Source organism: Sapajus apella, unplaced genomic scaffold (assembly GCF_009761245.1).
Source record: "Sapajus apella isolate SASKATOON/1434 unplaced genomic scaffold, GSC_monkey_1.0 scaffold68, whole genome shotgun sequence".
In the NCBI taxonomy this organism is placed as follows: Eukaryota; Metazoa; Chordata; class Mammalia; order Primates; family Cebidae; genus Sapajus; species Sapajus apella.
The window spans coordinates 8,524,955-8,533,554 of NW_022437008.1; the positions used below are offsets into that span (position 1 = coordinate 8,524,955).

The 8,600-nt window shown below is 43.4% G+C and overlaps 1 long non-coding RNA gene across 1 annotated transcript in view; it reads left to right on the plus strand.

The window, feature by feature from the left end:
- The first annotated feature begins 1,908 nt into the window (after window positions 1–1,908).
- Window positions 1,909–8,600, plus strand: part of LOC116530795 — an 11,845-nt gene continuing 5,153 nt past the window's right edge. Inside the window, exon 1 of the long non-coding RNA XR_004260132.1 lies at window positions 1,909–2,317. This is a non-coding gene — a long non-coding RNA (uncharacterized LOC116530795). The remainder of the gene's footprint in view (window positions 2,318–8,600) is intronic.

Here is an 8,600-nt window from a genome sequence, read left to right on the forward strand (position 1 = left end):
TATTTTCTTCCATTCTTTGAGTTCTTAATTTTTACCTTTGCTGTGCAGAAGCTTTTTAACTTGATATAATCCCATTTGTTCATTTTTGATTTGGTTGCTGGTGTTTGTGGCATATTAGTACTCAAGAAATTTTTGCCCAGACCACTGTCCTGAAGAGTTTTGTCAATGTTTTCTTTGGTAATTTCACAGTTTGAGGCCTTAGATTTAAGTCTTTAATCAATTTTGAGTTGATTTTTGTAAATGGCAAGAGATAAGGGTCTAGTTTCCTTCTTCTGCATATGGATCCTCAGTTTTTTCAGCACCATTTATTAAGGAGACTGGTTTCCCAGTGTATGTTCTTGGCATCTTGTCAGGAATGAGTTAACTGTAGGTATGTGGATTTGTTTATTGGTTCTTTGTTCTGTTCTATTGGTTTATGTGTCTGTTTTTATGCCAGTACCATGCTGTTTTGGTTACTATAGCTCTGTAGTATAATTTGAAATCAGGTTGGGATCACATTTCAGCATGAGATTTAAAGGGGACAAAACATCCAAACCATGCCACAGTCCATTATGCTAGGGTTTGGCAAATGCTTCCTGATGGTCTGTAATTCTGCTTTCGTTTGCCCCAACTGTGCTCATTAGCTACACCCAAGTCATGGATAGTTGAAAGAGAGTCACGATTACTACTATAGGAAATCCTGCCTGTACACAGAGAATACATTTTGTTTACACTGCCTATCCCAATTTCTCTCCCTTTTCTCATAGAATCTGTTCCATCTCCCCAGCCACTCTCCCCACTACATTCAGATGGTCTTGTGTGATTAGCTATGATTCCAGTGATCTCCTGGCATCATTGATAAGTCCAGTGGTGGATACTGAACAATTAGAATTTTTTGCATTTGGGATCCAGAGAGACTTTGTTTCCGGCAGTAGAATCTCGAAAGTGCTTGGCTGCCATGGTGACCACCTTGGCAGAGAGAGGGAGAGGGAAGAAGTGATAAGAGAGTGTGAGAGCCCTGAATGCTTTGCCTCCCAGGGATCCTGAGACGCAAGCCACTACTCTGTTTGGTTTCATGGGGCACTTGGAGGATGTTCTTGATAAATCCATTTACCTTTAACCACCTTGAAATTGGCTTCTGACATTTGTAACCAAGACTCATAAATTCCTAAACTAAAGAATAAATAAGCCCCTTAAAAAATGAATGAAAGCCATGAAGAGACATGTCTCAAAAGAAGACATATAAGCAGCCAACAAGCATATGATAAAATGCTCATCATCATTAATCATCAGAGAAATGCAAATCAAAACCATAGTGAGATGCTATCTTATACCAGTCAGAATGGCTATTATCAAAAAGTAAAAAAATGTAAGATGTTGGTGAGGTTACAGAGAATGCTTGTACATTTTTGGTGGGAGTGTAGATTAGTTGAGCCACTGTGGAAAGCAGTTTTGGGATTTCTCAAAAAACTTAGAACAGAACTACCATTCAACCTAGCCATCTCAACACTGGGTATATATCCAAAAGAAAACAAATCATTGTAACAAAAAGACACATGCCTATGTATGTTCATCCCTGCACTATTCCTAACAGCAAAGACATGAAATCCACCTAGGTGTACATCAGTGGTGGACTGAGTTAAGAATATATGGTACATGTATACAGTGGAAAACTACACAGCCATAAAAAGAGCAAAATCATGTCCTTTACAGCAACTCGAATGGAGCTTGAGGCCAGAATCCTAAGTTAATTAATGCAGGAACAGAAAAAATACCATGTGTTCTCACTTAGAAGTGGGAGCTAAGCATTGAGCACACATGGACATAAACATGGGGACAATAGATACTGGGGACTACCAGAGAGAAGAGGGAGGGAGGGGGTGTGGTTTAAACAATTACCAATTAGGGACTATGCTCACTACCTGGATGGAATATACCCATGTGACAAACCTGCGCATGTAAAATGAAAGTTAAAAAAAGTACATAAACTTTTCCAGTTAGCAAGCATCTTTTCTTTTTCCTAATTCTCCCAATTTTAGTGGAACCATCTGAATAGATTTGGGCACCTTATGTTGCTAGATATGAGAAATGTGCCATTTATCCCTTTATGTTAAAAAAAGAGGACCATGTAATGTGTAAAATGCTTTATTATGCTATGGTTTTAGATTCTTTAGTTGAATGATAAATGTCATAATCTCGTCTAAACTAGTCCCATAACTCTCTTTTATCTCCTAGGCTGAATGTATTTATTTTCTTTTGTCCTCAAAATTATTTTGGAATTATGACTTGCCATTAATATTCAAAAAGTTATCAAATAGAAGAGGAAAGCATTCTGAAGGTGGGGAAATAGACTCTGGTTAACAGGAGACATTTATGTGTTATTTTACCAGCCCAGAAGGTCAAGTGCTAGGAGCTGGAACTGCAAAGGCCTGAGGACCTTCAGCGCTTTGTCAGCACTGACCAAGTGGACAGGGCCACTTCTGCCCTGGCCACATGGGTCACGTGCCTCCCTTTGAAGAATATCTGAGGCATTTTTCCTGCATCCCCTAAAGAGTTTCGTTCCTAAAATGCTTAAGGAGGGCTGGGGTTTCCGGACAATTAAACCTCGTTTTGTTTGAAGGAGAACCCCCAAACCTTTGTATTTCTGACTTAAAATTTTGAAAATACTTTTTAATGTCTTCACAAGTTCATATCAGCTTCTTGTTTGCAAGTTGGCAAAGTTGATCTGATTGGTTAAGACAAATGGATATATACATAAAAGAAGGATGGATCTGGAAAGGGTCACCATTGGACTTTACTATCTAACCCTAAAGTTGACTTCTTGTATAAATCCCCAATGCCAGCTTTTTTAAAATGCAGAAATGTAATAATTTTTCTTTGGAATATTCAAGAAGTCTTATTAATTTCATATCCCTCTTTGTGATGTTCAGTTAAGTGAGATTGCTCTAAGCAGAAGTGTTGATGCAGTGCATGCTGTCTTTGGATTAAATGGTTTATGCAGATTGGTTATGGTTCTCTTATAGGTTCTGTATTGGGCAGGGATGATGAGTGGATGGACATCTTGCAGATAACTCTCTTGCCCAGTTTACTATGGGGTTCACGGTAGTTGTGGAGGAAGGCCTTTCTGTCTGGGGGCAGAGCACAATTTTTGTGTCCCTTTACTCAAAATGCTAACTCAACGTGATCTCTGGTAGGTGTCCTGAATTGTCTTTAAAGAGTGACTGAGATTACTTTTTCAATTCCGAATATACTGCTGAACCCCTGACATGCAGAGCGATGTATCTGGACTGACAATTTGGCCAGGGATGGTCTATGCCAAGCATCGAAGGATGTGAAGAGATGCTGGGGAAGGGTACAAGAAGGAAGGAAGGGAACCCCCTGAGACCAGGAAGGAAGATGCTGTGGTTGGCCCTGTGGCTCAGAAAACAGGCAGGTGAAGGAGTGGAAAATGGTCACCTTGATCCAAGGAACCACCTGCCCCACTACAAGTGAACACCAGCTGACCCAGGGCTGCCTGTGTTCGTCTTCTTCCTCAGTTTTCCTCAAATGTACATGCAAAAGATATTAGATGGCTTCCACGAAGACTCCATGCATATGAGAATTCCCATTCACAAACACAAAGCCCTGTTGACAAGAAGACAATGAGCCTCATGAGCCTCATGGCCAGTTTCTGGGAGATTTGTTCTGTATGCACTCCAGGATCTGAATCTGCTCTCAAAATCACTAGCTCCAGTCTGCAAAAGAAAAATACCTTGCAGGACACTCTGCCTCTTAATATGTTAGTCTTTCCAATTCGTAGACTTTTCTCTCTCCTTAGAATTAGCATGACGGTTTTCAAAGCAAGATTTTCAGCCGCATAAGAAGAATCCCTCCTCATCTTTATAAACATAAAGGGAAATAATTGACAAATGTTCATGTCATAGCTCCCCTCTACATAAACCCACACATGCACACACGCATGCACAGATGTGGCTAGTGGTCCTAACTTGGTTAGGTTAGAACAAAGGCAACAGACATCCCTCTGTCACCATGCAGGCACCCAGGGCTGTGCCTGCCCATCAGCCCCGATAGCAGCAATTACACAGTCCGTGGGTGTGATGAGCTGCAAACTAAACATTTGTAAAAAGGCTGTAATTAATGCAATTAGCTATTTACACGATAGCCCATAATGAATCCAAAGGCATCGTTATTGACTATTGAGTAAATAATCTGACATTAAAAAGTCAATGATCTGCAAATGAAATATTCTCTCTCTCTCTCTTTTTAAAGGAGGAAAGATGAAGGAAAGAAAATTAAGGAAAAGAGGAAAACAGGCAAAAAACTCAGCAAAGATGTCATTGCATAATAGTCCATTATGCCTCCAATTGCGCTGTCATGAACTATCAAAGAAATAATTGCACAATAAGCCCATAATGGCTTAATCGTGTCAACATCTTTGCATTTACATATTTTTTTAATCAATGGAAATTAAGTACATAAATGGGTCTTTTGGTTTCCATCCTGATTTTACCTTTGTGACTGGGGGCGGGTTGAGGGTTGGGTTCTCTCTGCCACCTTGAAGGGAGGCTGCAGTCCCTGAAATCCTCCCAGATGTATCTGAGGCTGATTAGTTTGTGGGCATGGGAGGGCCCTGGGAGCCATGGTGTTGGGACAGGCAGACACTGTAGGAATCAGCAGCAGGGTGTTGGTGTTGCCCAGGGCCAGGCACACACTTGATTTGATCTTCTGCAGGAAAACATGCTCACTCTCCTTCTGTCACACGCATGTCTTTCTGGTCCCAACCATTCGTCACGCACGGACAGCTGTCCGGAAGCAAGGCTCTTGTCTCCAAAGAGAGAAATGACCACTTATGGAGAGGGACCACTGAGCCACTCACAGTTACCCTGGCCCAACCTTCATCTTGCCATGGCTCATCCAACCCAGGGTTTGGCCAGTGCAACCTGATGGCCTGCTGGATTAAAATCAGCAGTACCAGCTGGCCCTCCCCTCCTGTGGTTTTCCTCCTCTTCATGGCCTCATTTGGGGGCAGAAATGGTTGAGCTTAGTTTTGTAGAACATTCAACCCCTGGGGACCTTCCTTACAGAGGCTTTATTTTAGGTAGGCAATCACAGATCTATCATCTCTCTATCTATCTGTCTGTCTGTCTGTCTATCTATCTCAATCAATCAATCAATCAGTCATCTATCATCTGTCATCTATCAACTATCTGTCTATTTATTATCTATCTATCGATCAATCATCTATCTATCCTCTATCATCTGTTATCTACCTACCATCTCTCTCTCTCTCTCTCTCTCTCTCCACCCAGATGTGTCTGATGCGGATGTATGTGTACCAATGCATACACACCAATGTGACTAATTTGAAAACCTGGTAGTTTTGCTTAAAGATCCGATGATCAGAGAAATGCAAGACAAAAGAGGGACCTTGAGACCTGGAGAAAGAAAAAGGTTGATCTCTCTTGCTGCCTGCCCAGAGCATGAATTCTAAGACAGCTGTGCACATGAGACAGGAGATGTGGCAAGAACTAGCGGCAGCTCTCTTGCAACACTGAAAGGGGCTGAAAGCCACCCATTGGCCTGCTCTTAGAGCATGAGCCATGGAAGAAATAATATCAGCTAATGTCTGCAGAGAGCTTTACATTTATAAAATACACTAACATACTTTAATTCCAGTTGCTCCTCATGACAAAACTCATTAGCAATAGTAAGAATAATAACAGTCATTATTTACTTAGCACCTGTGTGCTGTGCCATACCCTACAGAGTTCATTTGTTCACGACCGTCGCTAACACCTAGAACACTGCCTGGAGCTCAGTACCGAATGACTGAGTAAATGAATACACCTTGAGATGTAAATCTCCATTTTACAAATAAGGAACCAAGCTCAGAGAAGTATATTATATTAACTTGTCCTGGGTTGCACAGCAGGTAAGTGGCAGACCTGGGCTTTGAAATCTGGTTTTGCTGTCTCTCAAGCCTGGGTCACTTTCTCCTGATTTTGCAAAGGAAGCAGCAGATGCATAGAATGTCCAGGCTCAGAGTTGTTTGGACTAGAGTTGTGTTACATCTGTGTGTTCGTGTCTATCATGGGTCAGAAGGAGAAGGCTCCATACATCTCATGTCTTCTTCACCCACTCTCCTTCCTGGGAAAACTGTTCTATTTTTTCCATTCTTGTGAACAGCAACACGGGCTGCCAAGTTGAGAGTCCTAGTCCGTGGAGGTGTGAGTGAGTGGGGGATGCTGATTAGTGGGGGGCTACATGCATGGAACTTCCCCATACGCTGAGTGGCCTAAATAGGGCTGAATGAACTTTAGAGAAGTTTTCAGCTCTCCAAATACTTTATCCCTTGTGAACAAGCTTGCCTATCTGCTAGGCCCACACAACTCTTTTAAATCTGGATGATTCTGATTCATGGTGGGGAAAGGGGTGTCTTTGTAGACCTGACGCTGTAGGCAAGGTGAAGACAGAGTAGTGTTTTCACAAACATGAGAGGGGCAGCTTACTTCCTTCTGAGAAGTAGCCGGGGCTGGCGTGCCACTTGCTCCAGGTGCAGGGGGATTAAGGCCAGGTGGGGTGTGCCCAGCAAAGGGTATGCTTGGGGGGTAATGCCTTGCATTTGTGCACAGGCCCAGGGACCTCTGTGGTCTACCATATGATGCCACCTTTGTTCCTATTCAAACAGCCAAGATGGAAAAAGATGAGTTGCGTTATCCCAGGCACGGCGGCTTCTGAACAGGGCTGTGAGTTTTTGTACTTTTCTGTCTCAAGTCCTCTTCGGTGGGGGACTATCTCCACTGTCTCTCAGCAGTGCGATCACTTTCAAGAATTGTTGCCTGTGCTGTTATGAAACAAAACGAAGCTGATTACAGCAGGTGACTCAGAATGGACAGGAGTGCGTATTGCTAGCAGCATGTGAGGAGGCCATTCATCCAAGTTTTATCTGATCCAAAGCTCTGGATTGATCAGTCACTGCTTATAAATGGCATGAAGCCGAGAGCCCCGTCTGTGTGCGCCGGGGGTCTGCGTCGCTCCTGTGCAGAGCTGTCCCCTGTGGGAACTCGGCCTCGAACAACCCGGCTAATGAGGCAGTCTTGGGGGAGGGAGATGCAGAGGGTAGTGTCCAAGAAGCAAGTCCATGCAGTGAATTGGGGATGGGTGCCCTCATGGTGAGGGTTTGATAGGCACCCTGCCTAGAGAATGGGGTCTTGTATGTGTGATTGGGGAGCACGCAGGTCAACTGGAAGTCCGGAGGTTTAACAGGGGCTCATCACCACCCAGTGGAATGAAGCTGCTCAGGGCAGGGAAGGGTGCAGTTTCAGAGTTCTGGCTTTCTTCATGAAGAACAACTAACGGCCAGAGGATGCCTCCAATCCCTAAAAGAACAATAACTGGAAAGCAATGCTGATTAAAGTTTTCTCCTGAAAGATTTCAGACTCAGGAGACAGATCAACAGATGTCTCTACATAAAAATCAAAAGCAGCTCCACTTAGAAAGGACATCATAAACACAGGCAAAAGGCAAGTTTTAGACTGGATGGAAATTTTCGCAGCATATGTATTATGGACAACCTTTGTGGCTGGGAGCTGTGGCTCCTTGTAATCCCAGTGATTTGGGAGGTCAAGGTGGGAGGATTACTTGAGGCCAAGAGTTCAAGACCAGGCTGGGCAACATAGCGAGACCCAGGCTCTACAGAACGTTAGTAAATTATCTGGGCATGATGGCACACACCTATAGTCCCACTTACTCGAGAGGCTAAGGAGGGAGGATTACTGGAGTCCAGAAGATCCAGGCTGCAGTGAGCTATGATTGCACGACTGCACTCCAGCCTGGGTGACAGAGTGAGATCCTGTCTCAAAAAAAAAAAAAAATTAAAATCAACAGATAGACAACCTTTTGTGTATTATACAAAGTGAGGTTTTGATCTCCTCTTTCCAACCCCACTGGAAAGACAGTGCCTATTTTGAAAGGCACATGAACAGGAGAAATAGCAGATAAAATTGCAGCAGCAGAATTTCTGAAGGCAGGAAGTAAATGCGCGAGCAGTAAGGTACTTGGATAACTTCGTCAAGGGTACCAACTCCCGAGCCAGTGGCGAAAGCTGAGAGTCCACAAATGTACACCACAGAATACCCCGCTGGCTCAGGGATTAATGAGTCTGTTGCAGAAGCTGTTAGGTCTCCCGATTTCTCCCCACACCATGCAGCTTGAAGTTATACTTGAGGAAGTCACTCAGAAAGAAGGGGAAAGGACAAAGAGATGGAAAATGGGAGATACATAATGACAAATATTAAAGGACTGCCCTAGGAAATGAAGGATCTGAGTAAAGATCTGAGTTCCAGAAAGAGAGAATAGAGAAACTGGAGGGGAGGAGGTCATGGAGAAAATGATTCCATTGGAACTTCCCTTGACTGCAGTGCCCAGGCCAGTGGATAGGCACATGTCCACATCTAAAGGCCAGCACTGCGAAATTTATGACTAATGGAAACAGAAAGACAATTTACAAGATGCATACCTCCATGCGTGCATGCATGTGAGAAAGAGAAGTGAGAGACAGAGACCGAGCGTCAGACACACACACACACACACACACACACACACACACACACACACACACA